Below are 25,085 nucleotides of genomic sequence, written 5' to 3' on the forward strand. Positions count from 1 at the left end.
CTTGGGGTGAAATTCAGAAGCTGGAACATGAACTCTGGAACCTGAAGATGAAAGGTTCCAATATCGCCGCTTACATTCAAGGTTTGACGACTTAGCACTTCTCTGTCCGGGAATGGTTACCCCGGAGAGTAAAAAGATTGAGAGGTTTATATGGGGATTACCCCAGCCAACCAAAGGGTACGTTATAGTTGCAAATCCGGATACCTATGACAGCGCCAAATGCCTAGCGCAAATCCTGATCGACCACAATGACGAACAAGAAGAAGCAGCCACCACTCCTGAGCCAACAGAGAAGAGTGGTGAGAAAAGAAAGTTTTGGAAGAAGAAGAATAAGAGTCACTCTTCCCCGGAGCCCTCGAAGAAACAGCAGATAGTGGCAGTCCCCGCTGCCACTACCCCTGTTGTTGTTTCTGTTGTCGGTTCCTCAGACCAAGGACCTATCACCGGGTACGCCGGTATCCTCCCATGGTGTAACCAGTGCAGTTACCACCATCGTATCCCTGGCCCTTGTCGTGCAAAGTTTTGTAAAAGCTGTGGCTAGGAAGGTCACCTCGCGCAAATTTGTAGAGCACCAACCCAATCAACTAGTCAAGCTTCTGGAGCCAGTGTTGGTCGGACCTGTTACAGTTGTGGAGAAGTTGGACATTACAAACGAAATTGCCCTAAGGTAGTAACAACTGGCAACACCGGGAGAGCCTTAACTATAGGACAAGAAAGGACAGCCGCCGACCCCACCGTTTCCACAGGTATATTTTCCATCGTTGAATTTTATGCCTGTGATCCTTTTCGATTTTAATGCTGAAAGAAATTGCTAACTATCCATTCAAACACCTCTCTAAACTTAGTCCTTTGTTAATAATCAAAAACGTGTACCGTCGAGTTGGTTACCAAGTGAGAAGAGAACGCTAACGTCATACCTATGGATCGTATCCTCAATCCAGACGATTATTCTGTTCCATTCGATTAAATGTCAAACTTTTCATGAAAGGCCTTGATGCAGATCTTTGGCATGGAATGACTGAGTCTCATTCTTGCTGTTATTCTTGGGTCATCCGTCCGAATCTTCCCTTTGACCCGACTCTCACGATCTTCGGCATCAAACCTGAATCAAACCTTCGCATCATTTCGTGCATCGAGTCTTAAAAGGTTTCCCATGCATTCCTCGTAAGTGTGATCATCGGGAAACAGGAAGTCTGCAACTTTTCGTTAATGTCTTTCCCGAGAATTCCTTCCGAACATCTTGTTAAGTCTCGCATCGACCTAATCCCTGGAACCACCTCGTAGCCAGACCTCCGTGAGGATGATGTGTCCAAGACAGTGACCAAGGCTTGATACGATCACTATGAGTTAGTAGTGGTGCCTTTCGGTCAAACCATTTTCCCTAGTCATGTAGATGAGTAAAACAGTCATACACGTGGACCTTTCTAAAAACCAAGGCGATAGGGAATTAGTCGGCACTGGAGATACCCATAGAAGCCCATCAATTCTTGGGTTCCGTGGACTTTTATCACAAACCCACCCAAAAATTCCTTCTAGAACCATCAGACCCTTAGCTACTCCATTACATGAAGATGTACCTTCGTGTTGGATCTTGTGTCCTGTTGAAGGCCTTATCCACGAAGAGCATGATATACTTTGGGAAGCGCAAAATACTTCTCCCGTGATACACCAGACTTTTCGAAATCCCCGCCAGAATCAGAATCGTGAACTACAGACTTCGACTATCTCAAGGGCATAGCAGTATCCATTCTGTCACCCACGTCTCGAATCCTTAGAAACGCCTACCCAATGATACCTTAGTAATCCCTTTGATGAGACCGAAGTCAACGAAAGTTTGAGCCTCCATGGTAGAACAAGTTGAGATCATGGACTGAGAGATCAAATGTACAAAACAAAACCGCCTCCCGATAGTGAGGGTTCGCTGGAATGTCAAGCGGAGACCCGATTCCACTTGGGAGCGTGTAGACCCGAAACAGTAGATTCATCCACATCTCTTTTCATTTCATGTTCTGTATCCTAATCTTTGAATTTCGGGATGAAATTCCCTCTAACGGGGGGATAATGTGACAACCCGAAGTTGTCCATCGCTGAAACCCATTTCGTCCGAAGAACCCGTCTATAGCGATTTGTTCTGATTTCCGTTTTTGGGCCAAGTTATTTAAACTTATAAGTTTGTTTTAATCTTATAAGTGCTCAAATCCTTTAGAAATTCTTGAAAATGGCCCAAAATCATTGAACTGAAATTTTCTAAATTCTATCCCGCTGAATTACGATAACTTAATCGGGTGCGACCAAAAGCCCCGTTTAACGTTGGTATCAGGTAGAATTCCACCGTGTCCCGAACTTACAAACTATTTAAATCTCAAAAGACTTCATTTGAAGCCTTTCCTCTCTCTCACTACTCTATTTCTAACCTCTCTCCTCTAACTCAATATTAAGGTCCAAAAACACCAAATTCAAGCCCCGAATCTTCAAGGTAACCACCCTAACTCCTAGTATAGCATCTTAGATCTTCAAATTAGAGTTCAAAACATGAATTGGGACCATAATCATGTGTTTATGGCCCTGGAACACCCTTGGGCCGTGAACACATATTTAAGGGGTTTTTACGCCCTAAAACCCTTCCAAAACACCATTGAGGCTTAGATATGACTATATGGCTTACCAATCTGGACTTAGAACACTTTAATCATGGTTTTTGAGGATTAAACATGAGTTTACTGCCCAAGAACAAGCTTCGGCCATAAACTCCTCAAAACCAAGTGTTTCAAAGCCATTTAAACACACCATTAGCCTTGGAATAAATCCTAGAATCAACCACAACCAGTTTGGAGGCCTTAAACATGATGAAATCCTCTCCTTTGAGAGTTTATGGCCATAACCCCCCAAGGAAAGGTTCCAGGGCCGTAAACTCATTTAGATGAGTCAAATGGTGCCCAAAATTCATCCCAAGGCTTGGAAAAATAGTTTGAATCACATGTGATTAATCAAGGACCACCAAAACAAATAAGGAAAGGGTATGGGGGAGTTTACGGCCGTAAACTCCTAGTTTACTGTTGTGAACCCCATTAAATGGTCCATAAGTGATGTAAATCCATTTCTATGCCCTAGAAGTGATCCTAGCAAATTTTCCAAGTCCTATAAGACCATTTAGCACCATAAAACCCACACCCATGAGTTCACGGCCGTGAACTCATATGGAGATGGTCTTAGGGCTGAAAAATCCATAAGGGGGGTTTGCCCTTGAAGAGTAAACACAATATCCAAGCCACATGTGTCCTTCAATGCCACCTGGGTCCCTCCAAACGCTTGTAATGGAGTGTTTTCGCAATTAGAAATGTTTCTCCCTAGCTAATAAATAGTTCAAGTCCTAATTAGATACAAATGTGTATCTTTTCATAATACATAGGAATCTTGTACGTTTGCAAACTTAGAACTGACGTTTAGGATCCAAACTGGCGCGTTCCTCAACCGGTGAGTTCATACCCCTACCCTTTTCCAAATGTTTTTCAAATGTTTTCAGGGGGGATAAAAGCAAAAGTACAAGGAAATCTTGTAATTAAACTCATTACTTTCTGTTCAAATGTTTCATATTTTGTATACTTTCAGTACCAAAAATCATACCAACCATTTGTTCGAATTGCAAATTGAATTGTCAAACTAAATATAGATTCCTTTAATATATGTTATAACCTAAGTTTCATATTATGTTTTGTATAAGGAATCATACTAATCATAAACTAAGTTCAATACTAATAGAATATAACGAATACAAATACAAAGAGGATTAGAAAAGATATAGAAATATGAATACGAATACTAATATAACTAATAGGATAGAACGAATACGAATACGAATACGAGTATAACTAATAGGATAGAACGAATACAAATACGAATACGAATATAACTAATACGATAGAACGAATATGAATACGAATGCGAATACGAATACGAATAGTATAGATATACGAATATGAATGTGAATACAAATACGAATACGAATAGGAATAGCATAGATATACGAATATGAATGCGAATACAAATACGAATACAAATAGGATTAGGAATAGGACTAGGAATACGAATAAAAATATGAAATAACGCCTGTGGATGATGCCAAGACTTCGAATATACAGCTTGTGTACCCCTTGGCTGTCACCAGAGTTTCGAAATTAATTTGACAGTACGCCTCTGGACATCAACTGTCGACAGAGCTTTCTAAAATACGTCTAAGGGACTCTTTTGGAATTCACCATAACTTCGAAAATAGTATTAATGTATGCTTCTGAGTGAATCCAAATGTTCGAAAATACCTCTAAGTAAAGCAGATAATCAACAATCAAATGTAGGATAACTAAGATAACAGAATACTTAACTAATACTATAAGTAAGGTAGTTACTAGTACATCGAAATCTAAACTACTAATTAAGTATAAAAAGGACAGTTAAACACTTAGGAAAATATGGGATTTTCCTGGAATAACGTAGCAACTCATAAACGAATTAAGTAATGATAACTAAACTGCTTTTACATAAGAAAATATGGGATTTTCTTGGAAAATAACTTTTTTAGAAACCAAAAAGGGAACTCATTCTTTTCAAAACAAAATTGCTTATGAACTCACCAGCTTTATGCTGATTTTCAAACTGTTTGTATTCTCAGGTCAACATTAGATAGGTATACCGCCACCTTTTGGAGAAGACGGAGCATTAGAAGACTCGTCTTTGTTTTTGTTCATATGACATATGTATATCACACTTGTATAACTTTTCTTTCAAACTGACGTAAACAATTCTATGTAATGTAATGTATTTTGTTTACTGTGTTACTATGTACATTGGAGTTGATACTCAACGTGGAGTCCACCCCGGAAATTTTTCCGCCTTCAGTTTTCGGGGTGTGACAGAGTGGTCAAAGGTTTGACAATTCTGGAGAAATTTTGGATAAATTTGCGATAATAGCCAACGAGACCCAAGAATTGGCAGTTTTCTGTGGGTGTCTTCAGTGCTGACCAGTTCTCTATCGCTTTTATCTTTGAAGGGTCTACGTGTATGTCTTCCTCTCTCACCACGTGACCTAGGAAGGTTACCTTTCAGATCTAGAATTCGTACTTGGAGAATTTTTCGTATAGCTTCTCCATTCTTAGTGTTTCCAACACTAATCTCAAGTTCTATCTATGATCTTCCTCCCTTCTGGAATAGACAAGTATATCATCGATAAACACGATAACGAACTTATCCAGGAAAGGACGACACACCTAATTCATCAGGTCCATGAATACAGCCGGTGTGTTGGTTAGATCGAAGGGCATTACTACAAACTCATAGTGACCATATCGAGTCCGGAATGCTATTTTAGGAACATCACCCTCGTGGACTCGCAGTTGACGGTACCCTGATCTTAGTTCTATTTTGGAAAAGTAGCTGGCCCCTTGCAGTTGGTCGAAAATGTCGTCAATTATGGGTAGGCGATAACGGTTCTTGAGAGTGAGCTTGTTCAGTTCGTGGTACTTAATGCACATTCGAGATGACCTATCTTTCTTTTTCACAAATAGGAACGGGGCTCCCCAGGGTGAGGATATTGGTCTGATGTATCCTTTGCTGAGCAGCTTGTTGAGCTGGCTGGATAACTCTTGCATTTCAGCTAGCACTAGATAATAAGCAGATTTAGCTACAAGAGTAGCTCCATGAATTAAGTCGATGTGAAACTCGACTTGGCGCTCAGGAGGGATTCCCAGAAGCTCTTCAGGAAATACATCAGGAAATTTGCAGACTTCAGGGATGCACTCGAGGTGTTTAACTTCTTGTTTCTCGTTAATGATATGAGCTAGGAATGCATGACATTCCTTTCGCAGAAGTTTCTGGGCTTTGATGCATGAAGAAATACGGAGGTTCGAGCTGATTTTATCGCCATAAATCATGAGGGTTTCACCAAAGGGAAGATTGAGACGAATAGCTTTTTTGTAACAATGGATATCAGCACTATTGGGGCTCCACCAATCCATGATGATGATGACATCGAAGCTCTTTATGGAAACTGGCATCAGATCGATCTTTAAGGAATGATTGTTTAAGGTAAGGGTACAGCCTACAAATATGTCGTTAGTGCTCTCTTTCTCTTCATTAGCCATCTCAACGGTAAATGTTTCGGTTAATGGTTGAGGTTTTTGTTTGAGAAGATGTTTGAATTCTTGAATAACAAAACTTCTCTCCGCATCAGAATCGAAAAGAATGCATGCATAAGAGTTGTCGAGGAGGACGTAACCGTAACAACGGTAGGGTCAGAAATTGCCTCCTCTTGCCCCATCGCTAGCACTCTCCCTATGTTTCCAGTTGATGTTTCCTTGGGGCAGTTTTACTTGTAGTGTCAACCTCACCACAACTGTAACAAGCTTGACTGACACCTGCTCCAAATGCCTGATTGGTTGGTTGGACTGGTGTCTTGAAAACTCGAGTTGTGTGCCCCTTTTTGCCACAACTGGTGCATGACATTTCCCGCCACTGTCCCTAATGGTGATAGTTGCACTTGTTGCACAGAGGTAATTTTCCAGCATAGTGATTGGGGTTTGTTGGAGTAATGGGGACTGTAGCAGGAGTAGTAGAAGCATGGACCGCCAAAGTTTGTTGTTTCTTCGAAGGCTCCTCAGAGGACTGGCCCTTGCGCTTGATCCAACCTTTCTTCTTCCCACCACCCTCCTTTTAGGGTTCAGGAACAGTTGTGACCTCATCAAGATCAACTTCATGATCGATCAAGGTCTACGCCAGACACTTGGCACTATCAAATGTAGCTGGCCGAGCAGCTAAGACATTTCCCTTGGTTGGTTGTGTCAGTCCCCATATGTACCTCTCTATTTTATTGCTCTCCGGGGTGACCATTCCCGGATAGAGGAGAGTCAGATCACAAAATCTAGCGGTGTAGGCAGCGATATCATAAGCCTTCATCTTTAGGTTCCAGAGTTCGTGTTCCAGCTTCTACATTTCGCCCCTTGGGCAGTACTCAGCAAGCATGAGCTCTTTCAAGCTCTCCCAACCCATAACATTTGCTACCGGTAGGGTTAGGGATTTGACCTGACCATTCCACCAGGTCAGGGCTCTGTTGGTGAAAGTGAAAGTGGCGAATTTCACCTTACTAGCTTCAGAACAGAGAAAATTTCGAATATAGACTCAATCTTCTCGAATCATCGAGTCAATGCAATAACACCTACATTGTTGTCGAAAGATGTGGGCTTTGCGTTCATGAAGTCTTTACAGGATCACTCCTTCTGTTGTCCTTGACTACCTTCATGATTTTGGGAAAGAGTAGCACTTCCCGATCCGCTGGAACCTCCCAGGTTTATTTGAGCCATTACAGCAGATAAAATGACAGTAACTACTGCTTGAAACATAACCGGATCAAACTGAGGAGGTGGAGGAGTTGGATATGTTGGAGGATCGTTGTTCCTTTTGTTGGGTCTTTTCTTTGGAGGCATCTTGTTTTATAACAGGAAGAAGAAGATGATAAGTACCTTTTACTTTTGAAGTAAGAGATATGAAACAAGATATATCTCGGCCTGATGGATGGAGTGTTCTACTAAACCGATAAAAAGGCAAAGCTACTGATACAAGTAATTATCGCTAAGAAGGAATGAGTAGCAACACTTGGAATGAGTTTCTACAAGGTATTCGGCTCTTAATAAAATACTCATATAGTATTTTAAGTTGTATGTTGTGACAACCCGAAATTTCCATTTGTACGAACATTATATATTCAATAAAAGCTAGTCCAGTTTCTGTAATTTTCAGACTTGTCCGAACAAGTTTGTGTACATTAGGGTTTACGTTTCCGGACATATCCGGAGAATGGATGCTCCTGTAATCGTGAAACTTGAACATTGTAAGTTTCACAAAGTTATAGTCCGACTTCCGGAATAAAAATATTTTCTGTCAAAATATTCCAGGACTATAAATAGATTTCTGAATTTAATTAATTCATTATTCACAATTCCAACTAGAGAAAAGCCAATTCTCTCTGACGGATCCTCGGGTTTTCATCCCGGATTGTCAGTCTACTTTCCTAAACGTGTTTTAATACTTGTTATATGCTTTATAACATCAATTACATGTCCAAAGTACAACATCCGTGAGTTTACCGCCCAAGAACGTTCTTGGGGAGTAAACTCCAAAATGGAACTTTAAGGCTTCCTAGTCCCATTCCCTTGATAGAAAACTTGTAAAGGACCTTGTGTATGATCTTTAGAGACTAGAAAGCATCCAAAATCAACAAGTAATAGGAGTTTACGGCCAAGGAACTTCTTGGGCCGTAAACCCCTTTTTAAGGGTCAAAAATGCACCACAAACACCCCTAAGGCTTTAAGATACTTTACCTTGAACACATGGGACTTGAATGGGGATCAAAAGACTTCATAATCACTCCTTAAAAGGAGTTTACGGCCAAGGAACATATCTTGGGCCGTAAACTCCAAGTGATGACCTAAATGTGTGCATCTTGTCCCCATTAGCCTTAGATAAAAGTATGGAAGCTATCCTACACATGCAAGGGCCTCAAATGAATTAAAAGCCATCACCCATAGGAGTTTATGGCCGCAAACTCTAGGGTATATGGACTATAGGCCGTAAACTCCCCTATGGAGCATTCTAGGGCCTTAAACTACTTCATGTATTATTCCTACAAAGCTAGGAGTGTTCTTGGATCAAGATAACACTTTAAAACACCCAAAACCACCATATGAGGAGTTCACGACCATAAACCCATGAGTTTACGGCCGTAAACTCCAAAAGGTGGGGTTTGTTGGGTGGCGAACTCTTATGCAAGGCCATTTGATGTTTCAAACCCTTTTGCCTTGTCCCGTATCAACTTAGATGCAACCATTAGGACCTATAACACTTATACAAAGTGTATACATGTTCCTAATTGTGTTAACTTACTTTGTTAAGTTATTATGTGGCTAATTGGTTATTTATATGCTTATTATATGATAACTAGGCTCGAACGTGTGAACAAGTCTCCGTTTGACACTTAGCACGGTACCCGATACATCAATTCGATCTACTCACCACAAGTGAGTTTATACCCCTTTAATCAACCTTTGAAATACTTTTAAATGTTTTAAATACTGTATGGGGGGGGGGGAATACAAGTCAAATACTTATAGTTATTACATGAATCACATGTGATTGCATTAATCACATATGATTAATAACTAGAAAACCAATGATTTTATCACTGTTCAACTGTTTATCAAACTGTTTCACTTCAAATGTTTTACAAACTCTTTTTACTTACCAAATGCTTTTATTAAACTTTGTTTTACTTCTTATAAACTGCATGCCCATATATGTATATATATATATATATATATATATATATATATATATATATATATATATATATATATATATATAAGTAATGTTTAAAGGGCTTAGGAAGGTCATCCGCCCTATTTCCTTTTCGCGCACTGAGATGTGGTCTGGTGGGATTTCGGGTGACCATCCGAAGGTCGTTTCAATATTAGTTATATATCATATATACATGTATAGACATAAAAGTACTTCCATATTCATATTTATCAGTACATCAATAGTTAGTTACCATCGGGGTAACACAATACATATACAATGATGCTAGAAACAATACATATACATATACTAGAAACAATACATACAATGATGCTAGAAACAATACATATACTAGAAACAATACATATACAATGATGCTAGAAACAATACATATACATATACTAGATACAATACATATACAATGATGCTAGAAACAATACATATACATATACTAGAAACAATACATATACAATGATGCTAGAAACAATACATATACAACTATACTAGAACGAGAAACAGTACATATACATGAATACTTTATTATTGTGATTTAAATCAGAGCATGACTTAACTGTCATGGCTCGAGTTGTAGCTAGAATTCTCTTGAAGGGAGAACGTGAGTTTGCGTATAGATCTATACTGGATTGACAATCCTACACCTTGCTGCTAGCTACAGCCGGACCTGCAGGTCTGCGGGTGCCAGACGTCATTCCGTTATTACGACCATTCATTATGTCGTTGTTACTTGTCGATAGTGTGGTGCAATTTATCACGTAATGCCTTAATATAAATCCGGTTTAAGGTAGTTAGTACAGCAGTAGTTCCTATAATACAAAACTACAATACTACAATGATTTACCCATTACATATTTTAGTGACAACCTCACTTAAACATTAATGTACAAAGTATATTTTGTTAAATGATAGGTACACTTAGGAAATTACACACTTTTACATCAAACGAGCATACAAAACAGTTAAGCCTTGGTAGAAGGCTACTTTAATAGAAAATATAGGTTTTTCTGAGAGATTCAAACTTTTACAAACAATTACAAACCTTTACATACATTTTACAAACTTATACTTGATACATGTTCAAACATTTTTGGATGACAAATACCGACACTAAAATACTTATGAATTCAGCAGCTTAATGCTGATAAACTCTTTCAAAATAACTTGTATTCTCAGGTCATCAGTAGACAGGTACCGAGGCCAGCTTTTGAGAAGATGGAGCGCATTCAAGACTCATCTTATTATTTTGATATACATTATTCTTGGTGTCTATACTATACAGAACACGCTTGTATTAAAATTATAAACTTAATGTAATGGATGATGTTGTTTGCTTATTTACATTTACTGTGTTGTGATACTTTACATGACGTCCTCCGCCCCAGAATGTTTCCGCCGTTCTTGGTTTTGGGGTGTGACAGATTGGTATCAGAGCATTGTTTATAGTGAATCAAGTGTATCAACCCAAAAAGATATACTAAACTATAAACCCAGTTGGGATTAAAACACTCTGACCAAGAGTCTATACTTAAAATACTAAAATATTTAATTAAGTATACTAGTCTACATTCATACTAAAACCAGTGTCACAACGACAAGAACAAAAGTATTACGATTGCTAAATATCACAGGTAAGCTCGGGGATATATGGTCAGTCCTGGGAATGGCATAGCCTGATCAACTATGCTGGTCCGAGGAGTGATTAGCATATGCCCTAGAATGGTTGTGATGTGTTAACAAGTCTAAAAACTTACCAACAATACTACAAGAAAATCAATAGAAACTAAACTTAAAATACTATAGGTGTATTTTGTACTACCAACTACTTGTATACTATATCTTTATACCTCCCTTCTCGCGTAGATTTAAATGGCTGGATTCCATCACGGTGACCCGTACTTTCCAAATGAAGGCAACGCAGGATGGCTCGAAGCAGAGTCTGACGATGAACACCCAATCCCGTTGGATGATCATCAGGCTGAAGGCTTCTCAGATGGATTAGACTCTGAGCCTGAAGTCAACAACCTACCTCCAATAGGTCAAGCCCTGAACAACAACCCTCGACCAGCTTTTCTAGGTCCCACTCCCTTGTGGGTAGATAACTTGAATCGCTGGAGTGACGAACAGGGTCAACCCTTACCATACTTTGGGGACCGAACCTTTTACAACGTCAGCGATGGTGGCTCTGCTGACCGAGCTCTACCTGTCATCATCCGTAGAATATCTCGTAATGTCGAGCAAGGTCGAGCAGCCATCGACCGGGTCGTGGAGATTGATGCCAACTCTGGTGTCAACACAGTCCGCATTCGCCGTCTCGAAGAAGATATGGAACGGACCCGGAGAACCAATGAAACCCTACAGCAACATCTGGTTGCCTCCCAAGCAGAAGTCATGGAACTTCGAGCTCATCAAAGGGCTCATGAACGACACCTTCAAGAGGTGGTACGTCAAATGAGAGACCTCAGGGTTCTCCCGAGGAATACTCATCGCCGTTAGATGATGTCTAGTACATCATTATCTTTTGGGTTAAGGATTAGCCTTTTAACATCTGTGCTCTAAGTAGCGCTTATCTGTAAAATATTCCTAACTTTCAATACTCTAATTAGGAATCTAAGAACTGTCAAACTTTCTGTATGGTATGATGTAAGACCTACTGTTAGGTCAATTTTCATTGAACTCATTACATTAGTAATACCAGTATTATTGACAACTACCTACTCTGTGGGATGAATCTTTACATTTGGGTTTTCCTACACATCCTTCTGGTTATGAACACAAACACTCATTCAATTGTTGGGCTATGGTTAGTTAGTCCATTTGTCATTCGCACATTACTTACAAATTGATTCTTACTCTTTTCTCATCTTTATAACTTATAGTTGAAAGATGCCTCCTCGCAAATCTACCCAGAATAACCCTACACCTCCACCACCCCAGGTCATTGATACAGCAGCCCTAAATGTTGCCGTAGGTACAACAGTGGCAACTGCCATGGCACAGTATCACTCTACTGATGCCAACAGAGGTGGAACCCCGGTTAACTCCATTCCGGTTGAAACTCCTGTGTGCTCGAGAGAGTGCTCTTACAAGGATTTCACCAACTGTAAGCCGAAGCCCTTCCATGGGACCGACGGAGTCATTGCTCTCTCGCAATGGTTCGAGAAGACTGAATCAGTCTTCGAAATTTGTTCCTGCCCTGCTGCGAGCAAAGTCAAATATGCCGCATGCACCTTTGAAGGGAAGGCACTGACGTGGTGGAACAGCCACGTTAAATCTCTAACTCTTGTCGTGGCCAACGACATAGGCTGGGATACGATGAAAGACCTCATGATTGAGGAATACTGCCCGAGGGGCGAGATCCAGAAACTAGAGCAGGAGCTTTGGAGCCTGACCATGAAGGGCACCAACATTATCGCTTACACTGCCCGTTTTAGTGAACTGGTGGCCCTCTGCCCTAATATGGTTCCCACTAAAAGGAAGAAGATTGAAAGGTACATATGGGGGCTAGTTCCTCCGTATCAGGGGAATGTCCTATCAGCAAACCCCGCTACCTTCGACAGTGCCAAGTGACTGGCACAGCGACTCATTGACCATGGTGTCAAAACCCCTGCAACCACAACAACCCTAGCCATCTCAGAACCATCCAAACCCGCTGACACCAAGCGGAAGTTCTGGGATGACAAGAAGAGGCAGCGAGCTGCCAAGAAGCAGCAAATTGTGGCAGTACATGCCGCAGTAACCCCTGCTGCTACTGCTCCGACGAAGCAGTGTGCTGGAAGTTTGCCAAAGTGCAACAAATGCAACTTCCACCACAACGGACCCTGCCATGAAATGCAGTGCTCTAACTGCAACAGGAAAGGACATACCGTCCATTTCTTTAAATTCCCAGTGCAACCGATCACGCAAGTCCCTGGCTCTGGCGCGAGCCCAACTTGCTATGGATGTGGCGAAACAGGCCACTATAAGAGGGACTGCCCCAAAGCGAGAAATGCTGGAGGAGCAGGGAGGGTACTAGCTATAGGCCACGGGGAAGTAGTCGCTGACCCGACAGTGGTGACTGGTACGTTCCTCCTCGATAACTCCTATGCATGCATTCTGTTCAATAGTGGAGTGAAGTGAAGCTTCGTAAACCACAAATTTGCTCGCATGCTTAAACAACAACCACACGCACTTAAAGAACAATTCACAGTAGAAATGGCTAATGGCAAAACAGAGAACACCAGTAGCATATACTTAGGATGTATCCTAACCCTAGATAACCATTCCTTCCCAATCGACCTCATGCCAGTCTCAATAAAAAGCTTTGACGTTATCATCGGCATGGATTGGTTGAGTCTTCATCGCGCCGACATCATGTGCTTCGAGAAAGCAGTCCGACTAAACCTTCTGTCTAACGAAACTCTTATAGTCTACGGCGAAAAACTTGGTGCGAGTCTTCGCATTATATCAAGTATTCAAGCACAGAAATATCTGCGCAAAGAATACCACGCATTCCTTGCTCACGTCGTCGACACGAACCTCGAAACGAAAGAACTCAAGAACATTCCAGTAGTGAGCGACTTTCCCGACATTTTCCCAGAAGAACTACCTGGATTACCTCCGCAACGACAGGTCGAGTTCAGAATCGACTTAGTCCCAGGAGCTACCCCAGTAGCCAAGTCGCCCTACCGATTAGCACCAGCGGAGATGCAGGAATTATTTGGTCAACTTAACGAACTGCTCAGCAAGGGCTTCATAAGACCAAGCTTCTCACCTTGGGGAGCACCGGTCTTGTTCGTTAAGAAGAAAGATGGATCATTTCGTATGTGTATTGACTACAGAGAACTCAACAAACTGACGGTCAAGAATCGTTACCCTCTACCTCGCATAGACGATCTATTTGACCAACTGCCTCCAAAATTGATCTAAGATCCGGATATCACCAGTTACGAGTGCTAGAGGAGGATGTTCCAAAGACAGCCTTCCGAACTCGTTACGGACACTACGAGTTCGTGGTGATGCCATTCGGATTGAGCAATGCGCCAGCAGTTTTCACGGACCTGATGAACAGAGTATGCCGACCTTACTTGGATCAGTTCGTCATCATTTTCATTGACGACATCCTGATCTACTCCCGAAGTAAGGAAGAGCATGGCGATCACCTACGAATAGTTTTAGGAACTTTACGAATGGAGAAACTTTATGCGAAGTTCTCGAAATGTGAATTTTGGATCCGAAGAGTCGAATTCTTAGAACACGTGGTAAGCGAAGAGGGAATCCACGTGGACCCATCCAAAATTAAAGCCATTGAGAACTGGTCAGCACCCAAGACGCTGACAGAAATTCATCAATTTCTAGGTCTTGCTGGCTACTACCGCAGATTCATTCAGAACTTCTCCCGAATAGCGAAACCTCTTACAACCCTGACCCAGAAGGGCGTGGCCTTTGACTGGGAAGCGAAACAGGAGAGAGCGTTCCAAACGCTCAAACGAGCCTTGTGCACCGCGCCAATAATATCTCTCCCCGAAGGGATAGAAGACTTCGTAATCTATTGTGATGCATCGAACCAAGGGCTCGGGTGTGTTCTGATGCAACGAGGTAAGGTCATCGCCTACGCCTCCAGACAGTTGACGACACACGAAGTTAACTATACGACACACGATCTTGAACTGGGAGCAGTGGTGTTTGCTCTGAAGATCTGGAGACATTACTTGTATGGAACGAAGAGCACTAACTTTACCGACCACAAGAGTTTACAACACATATTCGATCAGAAGGAGCTCAACATGAGACAACGACGGTGGGTCGAGCTACTCAGTGATTACGAATGCGATATTCGTTATCATCCGGGTAAAGCCAACGTAGTAGCAAACACCCTGAGTCGGAAAGAATATTCTGGTTGCAAGGTCAAGTCATTATCAATAACCATCCATTCACACTTGTCTAACCAAATTCAGGCGGCCCAACTTGAAGCCATGAAACCTGAAAATGTGACGAGTGAATCCCTTAGAGGAATGGACAAGAATTTAGAAGCCAAGGGTGACGGAGCCTTATACTTCATGGATCGGATCTAGACACCCAAACACGGTGGTTTCCGAGACTTAGTCATGACCGAGGCGCACAACACTCGGTATTCCGTCCACCCAGGTTCAGATAAGATGTATCTGGATCTTAAAAAGCTATGCTAGTGGCCTAATATGAAAGCAGAGATTGCTACCTTCGTAAGTAAATGCCTTACTTGCGCAAAGGTAATGGTCGAGTACCAGAAGCCATCTGGTTTACTGCAACAACCAGAGATTCCAGAATAGAAGTGGGAGCGGATCACTATGGATTTCATAACCAAGTTGCCCAAGACAACGGGTGGACTTGATACCATATGGGTCATCGTTGATAGATTGACCAAGTCTGCACACTTCCTGCCTATCAAAGAAACCGACAAGATGGAGAAACTTACGAGAAAATACATTAGGGAAATCGTACGACTACATGGTGTGCCTATATCCATTATCTCCGATAGAGATAGTAGGTTCACCTCAAGATTTTGGCAATCACTACAACATTCCCTAGGAACAAGGCTGGACATGAGCACAGCCTTCCATCCACAGACTGACGGACAGAGTGAGAGGACAATCCAGACTTTAGAAGATATGTTGCATGCTTGTGTAATTGACTTTGGAAAAGCGTGGGATACTCATTTACCCCTCGTCGAATTTTCCTACAACAACAGTTATCACACAAGCATAAAGGCAGCACCAGTTGAAGCTCTCTACAGCCGAAAGTGCAGATCCCCTCTGTGCTGGGCTGAAGTGGGTGATACCCAATTAGCTAGAGGGCAAGCTTCCGACAGTACTCTCACTGGTTCGGAAATCATTCGGGAAACAACAGAGAAGATCGTTCAGATCCGTGAATGATTGAAAGCCTCTAGAGACCGACAAAAGAGCTACGCTGATAAACGCAGAAAACCTTTGGAATTTCAGGTGGGAGACCGAGTCCTTCTCAAAGTCTCACCCTGGAAGGGCTTGATACGCTTCGGTAAGCGTGGGAAGCTTAATCCTAGGTACATAGGGCCTTTCGAGATTCTCGCAAGAGTCGGCCCCGTAGCTTACAAACTTGATCTACCCGACACACTTCGTAACGTACATTCTACATTCCACGTATCTAACCTGAAAAAGTGTCTGTCCGACGAGATTCTCGTAATCCCACTCGACGAGATCGAGATCAACGAGAGCCTCAACTTCGTGGAAGAACCTGTAGAGATCATGGACCGTGAGGTCAAGCAGACGAAGCAAAGTCGTATCCCTATCATGAAGGTTCACTAGAACACCAAGCGAGGACCCGAATTCACTTGGGAACGCGAGGATCAGATGAAACTGAAATATCCTCATCTTTTCGCTTAGTTAATTGTAGCTTCTAATTTGCTTAAATTCTAATTTTGAGACGAAATTCCTTCTAACAGGGGGATGATGTGACAACCCGAAATTTCCATTTGTACGAACATTATCTATTCAATAAAAGCTAGTCCAGTTTCTGTAATTTTCAGACTTGTCCGAACAAGTTTGTGTACATTAGGGTTTACGTTTCCGGACATATCCGAAGAATGGATGCTCCTGTAATCGTGAAACTTGAACATTGTAAGTTTCACAAAGTTATAGTCCAACTTCCGGAATAAAAATATTTTCTGTCAAAATATTCCAGGACTATAAACAGATTTCTGAATTTAATTAATTCATTATTCACAATTCCAACTAGAGAAAAGCCAATTCTCTCTGACGGATCTTCGGGTTTTCATCCCGGATTGTGAGTCTACTTTCCTAAACGTGTTTTAATACTTGTTATATGCTTTATAACATCAATTACATGTCCAAAGTACAACATCCGTGAGTTTACCGCCCAAGAACGTTCTTGGGGAGTAAACTCCAAAATGGAACTTTAAGGCTTCCTAGTCCCATTCCCTTGATAGACAACTTGTAAAGGACCTTGTGTATGATCTTTAGAGACTAGAAAGCATCCAAAATCAACAAGTAATAGGAGTTTACGGCCAAGGAACTTCTTGGGCCGTAAACCCCTTTTTAAGGGTCAAAAATGCACCACAAACACCCCTAAGGCTTTAAGATACTTTACCTTGAACACATGGGACTTGAATGGGGATCAAAAGACTTCATAATCACTCCTTAAAAGGAGTTTACGGCCAAGGAACATATCTTGGGCCGTAAACTCCAAGTGATGACCTAAATGTGTGCATCTTGTCCCCATTAGCCTTAGATAAAAGTATGGAAGCTATCCTACACATGCAAGGGCCTCAAATGAATTAAAAGCCATCACCCATAGGAGTTTATGGCCGCAAACTCTAGGGTATATGGACTATAGGCCGTAAACTCCCCTATGGAGCATTCTAGGGCCTTAAACTACTTCATGTATTATTCCTACAAAGCTAGGAGTGTTCTTGGATCAAGATAACACTTTAAAACACCCAAAACCACCATATGAGGAGTTCACGGCCATAAACCCATGAGTTTACGGCCGTAAAATCCACAGGGTGGGGTTTGTTGGGTGGCGAACTCTTATGCAAGGCCATTTGATGTTTCAAACCCTTTTGCCTTGTCCCGTATCAACTTAGATGCAACCATTAGGACCTATAACACTTATACAAAGTGTATACATGTTCCTAATTGTGTTAACTTACTTTGTTAAGTTATTATGTGGCTAATTAGTTATTTATATGCTTATTATATGATAACTAGGCTCGAACGTGTGAACAAGTCTCCGTTTGACACTTAGCACGGTACCCGATACATCAATTCGATCTACTCACCACAAGTGAGTTTATACCCCTTTAATCAACCTTTGAAATACTTTTAAATGTTTTAAATACTTTATGGGGGGGGGGGAATACAAGTCAAATACTTATAGTTATTACATCAATCACATGTGATTGCATTAATCACATGTGATTAATAACTAGAAAACCAATGATTTTATCACTGTTCAACTGTTTATCAAACTGTTTCACTTCAAATGTTTTACAAACTCTTTTTACTTACCAAATGCTTTTATTAAACTTTGTTTTACTTCTTATAAACTGCATGCCCATATATGTATATATATATATATATATATATATATATATATATATATAAGTAATGTTTAAAGGGCTTAGGAAGGCCATCCGCCCTATCTCCTTTTCGCGCACTGAGATGTGGTCTGGTGGGATTTCGGGTGACCATCTGAAGGTCGTTTCAATATTAGTTATATATCATATATACATGTATAGACATAAAAGTACTTCCATATTCATATTTATCAGTACATCAATAGTTAGTTACCATCGGGGTAACACAATACATATACAATGATGCTAGAAACAATACATATACATATACTAGAAAAAATACATATACAATGATGCTAGAAACAATACATATACAATGATGCTAGAAACAATACATATACTAGAAACAATACATATACAATGATGCTAGAAACAATACATATACATATACTAGAAACAATACATATACAATGATGCTAGAAACAATACATATACATATACTAGAAACAATACAGATACAATGATGCTAGAAACAATACATATACAACTATACTAGAACGAGAAACAGTACATATACATGTATACTTTATTATTGTGATTTAAATCGGAGCATGACTTAACTGTCATGGCTCGAGTTGTAGCCAGAATTCTCTTGAAGGGAGAGCGTGAGTTTGCGTATAGATCTATACTGGATTGACAATCCTACACCTTGCTGCTAGCTACAGTCGGACCTGCAGGTCTGCGGGTGCCAAACGTCATTCCGTTATTACGACCATTCATTATGTCGTTGTTACTTGTCGATAGTATGGTGCAATTTATCACGTAATGCCTTAATATAAATCCGGTTTAAGGTAATTAGTACAACAGTAGTTCCTATAGTACAAAACTACAGTACTACAATGATTTACCCATTACATATTTTAGTGACAACCTCACTTAAACATTAATGTACAAACTATATTTTGTTAAATGATAGTTACACTTGGGAAATTACACACTTTTACATCAAACGAGCATACAAAACAGTTAAGCCTTGGTAGAAGGCTACTTTAATAGAAAATATAGGTTTTTCTAAGAGATTCAAACTTTTACAAACAATTACAAACCTTTACATACATTTTACAAACTTATACTTGATACATGTTCAAACATTTTTGGATAACAAATACCGATACTAAAATACTTATGAATTCACCAGCTTAATGCTGATAAACTCTTTCAAAATAACTTGTATTCTCAGGTCATCAGTAGACAGGTACCGAGGCCAGCTTTTGAGAAGATGGAGCGCAATCAAGACTCATCTTATTATTTTTATATACATTATTTTTTGTGTCTATACTGTACAGAACACGCTTGTATTAAAATTATATACTTAATGCAATGGATGATGTTGTTTGCTTATTTACATTTACTGTGTTGTGATACTTTACATGACGTCCTCCGCCCCAGAACGTTTCCGCCGTTCTTGGTTTTGGGGTGTGACATATGTGTTGTTCTATTGATACCTTGTTGTATGGATACTTGGTAAGTTTTAGGCCTGTTGCAACACCACAGTCACTCTCAAGCACATGTTGGTCATGTCTCGAATAAATATAGTTAATCAGGCTATATTGACCCTAGACATGATTAAATAACTACCCATGTTTAACCGCAGTGTCCAACATCCAATACTTTTGTTTTGTTCTATTTATGATACTGATTATGGTATGTAGGTGTACTTGTATACTTTTCGTAAAATACTTCTATTTTAAAGCATACTTTTAGTATAGAACACTTTGGCCCCTTAGTGTTTATAGTTGTATACCATGTAAGGTTTGGTATACTTAGTTCACTATAAACAATAGCTCTGATACCAATCTGTCACACCCCCAAACCGTTAGAAAACAACGGCAGAAACATCCGGGGGCGGGTGCCATCATGCGTAGTATCACAACTATTGTATCATAGCAAGCATAGTAAACACAACCATTACATTACAATATGATTCTTTACATATGCTTAAAATCATAGTGTGTACATAATAGTATATAACAAAAGTAAAATATGTGACTCCAAAATGCTCCGTCTTCTCCAAAAATTTGGCAAGAGTACCTGTCTATTGTTGCCCTGAGAATACAAGCAGTTTGAAAGAGTATCAACATAAAGCTGGTGAGTTCATAAGCATTTAGTTTTGATGAAAAATGTTTCTTTGATCCTTTCGAAAAGTGTTTCCCAAGAAAATCCTATATTTTCTTATAGAAAGTGTGTTTGAACATCCATCAGTTACTTGTTGAACAATATGTTTATGAGAAATCGAGTCATCCCGGGAAAATCCCATATTTTCCCTTGGTGATGATTAGTTATCTGTGCTAGTCTGAGTGTACAAGTATCTACCATACTTATATCGTTAGACGTAGTTTTCTTGAAAAACCCTGTTTGCTCCCTATGAGGTGTATTAGCCTTATTACATAAATAAAACTAATAAATACGTGGTGAACTAAATCCTAAGGGTATTATTAATACCGTCTAGTAATCAAATCAGTTATTACTTTGAGGTTATTTTACTTGTTTCATTATTACAAAAGTAAATTATTGTTATCTAGGTTGCGAGTGTCATAACCGTACTTAGACTTAATGTGGCACGTAACAGGGCCATTATCTTTTTATGACTTTGTCACCCCTGGAACTATTGGTCTAACTGTAGCTAGCAGTAAGGTGCGGGATAGTCGGTCCCATATAGATCCTATACCCTGATTCTGTGGAGATGTTACCAAGGACGTGTCTCCAACTTTAGACTAACAATTTACAAGTAATAATACTGAAAATCCTGTTTATGATTTGCATGAATCCTTTATAAAATATCACATTTTACGATATGATTAACGAGTTCATTGCTTTAGTTTTGAAAAATGTTTCTACAAGTAGATTTCTTAATCGTTTGGTAAAACTGTTTTCTGTGTTAAAAGCATACTGAACATCTAATTATATTAAACAAATAATATAATTTGAGCACAGGTTTCCTTTACTTTTTCTTGTATCCCTCCCCCCATGAAAACATGAAAAACTTGGAAAACAAAGCGTAGGGGTATGAAGTCACAATTTGACGTGGAATTCGAGTATAAATCAATAACAGTTGTTGGGTGTCAAACAATGCCTCGGACACAAACGGATCCTATTTAACATATAAAAGCACATATATGTATTAGATGAGGACATAACACTATTTGTCATAGAAGGAAACCACCTTAGGGACTTGTAAACACTTGAAACTAAGTGTTAGAATCACACGTGATTGAAGATGGGGAGTTTGTGGCTGTAATCTTAAGTGTACGGTCATAGGTTTGCGGCCCAACAGGGTTTACGGCCCATGGTTTTACGGCCCAAGTGTTTGCGGTCCATGGCTTTACGGCCTATGGGGTTACATCCCATGAGTTTACGGCCGTAAACAATTGGTGAAAGGTGCGATTTTCGGTGTTTCAAGGTCCTTTCTAGCCTCTTGGAAGTGTTCTAATCCTTATACACATCTCAAGGAAGAGTTTAAGGCCAATAATCGACCAAAAATGGAGTTTACGGCCAATGAACGGTTTACGTCCACACACACGGGTTTACGGTCATAAACCCTTTGTGTTCATGATTTTGGGTCGATTTTTAGGTGAAAATCAATGATTTCTAATAGATATCAAGCATAGGGAGTAGTTACTTACTTTTAGGAGGCTTGAAATGAGGTTTTTAGCCACCAAGAACTAGTGTGTGTTCTTGGTGATGGAGAAAATCTAGAAAAAGATGAAATTCATGAGATGAAACAAGGATTCATCACAAGAATAAGGAATATAGCAACAATCAAGGTGGGAAAAACAATTACATCTTGAAGATCTTGAAGAATTATTGATGAAAGTAGAGAGAGAGAGAGAGAGAGAGAGAGAGTAGAGAGAGAAAGCCTTTGGAGTGTGTAAAGTATGAAATAAAGGCCCCTCATCGCTTATATAGGAGTGAGTTTTCGGCTAAGGGGGTGGGGTAGGGGTGTACGGTCGTAAACTCGAGTTTGCGGCCGTACACTCCTATCGAAGGGGTGTTTGGCCCGGATTCTATACTCTGACTTGGAAAAACTCATTCTTGGACCCAAACTTCGTTTGTACTCAGTTTAGAATATTTAATTAGACCCGATATAAAGCTGACAGGAGCATAAATAAATTCTAAATTGATTTATTTATAACGGTTTGAACGGAAGAAATTTCGGGTTGTTACAATTCATCAATGTCAAAGGAATGATAATTATCTATTTCATGACTGGTAACAATACATTCTAGGAACTCACGCAGTATATCATGTGTAGAGTGAAATTCTCCATTAGAAATGGGAAACTTGAGATACATTTCAGTCGTTAGGGTAGGAATTTCAAAATCGGGATTTTGAATAGTAGGATCTAAAGCAGTTAGATGGGTAGTGCAGAAAGTGACACCATCAGGGCTAGTTGTGTGGTGTTTATTAATGAGATATTGATTTATGAATGAGTGACTAACGAACGTAGACTTAAAATTTTCCTTGAGATCATGAGAGGAAGTAAGGTTTTGTTAAACCTCAATTTGTTTATATATGTTGATAGCCTCATCTATATTTCCACCAAGAATTTTTTCACACTGTTCAGATATTTTGCCATTCATTATTTTATTTAACTTATGATAAAAGTGAGCCTAATTATTCATAATACCTTGAAGTCTGTCAACATACATTTCAACTCTATCATTTTTAGAATGAATATTAATATTCGGTAAGAGATAGATTGGTGACTTTAGTGTTAGTTAAAGCAATGTATTTTCTATGCTATACAAACTTTCCATCAGTGTATCAATTTCTAACCTAAGTGAGTGTTTTTCTTGGTTATCTTTTGAGAGAAGATGGCATAGGTAATTAAACATGATACATTTTTCGTTATCAGAGTAAGTGATGAAGTTGTTTAAATGGGACAAGGATGAAGAATCCTAGTTTTGTAACATAGAATCCCTGGGAACTTTAGCTAGATCAGCTTCAAAAGTACTTGATCCACTGCTTCTTTTTTTCATTAGTGAAAACTGAATTAGTGGATGCCATTACACACTTTTCATTTTTTTTTTAGTTGAAACAAATGAATCCTCAACAACTTTTATACTTTCAAAATTTACAGTTAATGCTTTTACATCAATATTTTGTTTCTTAAAGGAAGCCAACAACTTCTTATATTTCACTTTTTAATCTTCACTAGCGTCAACTTTTGTGGTTTTACATTTCCTAGAAAAATGATAAGCTTCTCTACAATTCAAGCACTTGGGGCCCTCTTTCCTTTCATTGGCAGAATGTCTTCCAATTTCATAAGTCTTAGACGTTTTTAAATCAGTCCTTGATTAAAATCACTTAAATCCAGAAGTTTTCTTATCATTCTGGCTAACATAACGCTTGACTGTCAAGTCTTCACCTTCAGATTCACTAGAGAAGTCAATGTCGCAATTTTGTGGTGACTTGTTCAAGTAGAGTCTCACATATCAGTTCTTGTGAATGTCTTGCATGATCTCCTTTTTCATAATATTCATTTCTTCATGATTACGGAGATTACCACACATGGAAGCCAGCTCCATGGTTGTGATTTATTCATTGTTCTTCAAAACATCTATGTGATGCTCATAGCTATCGTTCAGTGAATCAAGAAACTTGAGAACCAACTGGTTTCTAGTCTTGTTCATATTAATTCAGAGCATATCACTAAAAATCAATTAAAACAATTGAATACATGAGTAAGTGTCTCGTTCTTTAGCGAAAAAAATGATCATATAGAAGATTAAGACTTGTTAATAGCCTTTACCTCATCAGTTCCTTCATAGGGAATAGTCATCTCCTTTTCCGATCGATAGTTCTGAATGAAGTGATATGTGTCATATGGAATCGATTTTCCTATAGAAGTATAGGCTCTCACATCAAGAGCAACATCACGTTTCTCTTCATCGTTGAATTAATGAGTAGTTTTTTCGACTAAATGACCTTCTTTCACATCTCCTACACCTGATGACACATAGGAATGTGAGGAACTTTTTTTGACTGTATCAATTATTAAGTAGTCCATTGTTTTAAGAACCATCATTGGCTTCGATTTCCACATGGTAAAGTTCTTTTGTTTGAATTGTGTAATTTTGTTACTGGAGGTGGTTTTAGTAGGTTTTTAAGAAGAAGAGGAAGATATAGATAATTTAAATAAGCAACCTGCTCGGATACTAGTTGTAGGTTTCTTGATCGATATCAATTAATAATAAGTATAAACATAAGAACACAAAACAATTAACACAAAGGTTTTCATTATAATGAGTTCTCACCAAGATCAGAACCCTGGTATATAAAGAAAAGTAAATAAAATGTGAATCCCTATAAACTAGGGTTATCACCTAATCTATGATAATGACAAAGTATATCCGATATCTCTAATATATCAGATCTGCTAACGATCTACATATCTACTATCAATACAAGAGAGTACATAAGATAAACATATCAGGCTGACACGACTTTACAAACATAACTTCATGCCAACGTTGGCATTGATTAGGTCGGTGTGACTATTTTACATCATTAGATTCTAAGGCTTAGCCTAACAAACCTGATAATTCGACGAGTAAAATCAATTTCATGATGATATATGCTTGTCAGCATATCATCTCATGACCAAAGATTTTACTGCAACATGAAGATTACTTTAGATACA

Source organism: Lactuca saligna, chromosome 2 (genome assembly GCF_052625555.1).
Source record: "Lactuca saligna cultivar CGN05327 chromosome 2, ASM5262555v1, whole genome shotgun sequence".
In the NCBI taxonomy this organism is placed as follows: Eukaryota; Viridiplantae; Streptophyta; class Magnoliopsida; order Asterales; family Asteraceae; genus Lactuca; species Lactuca saligna.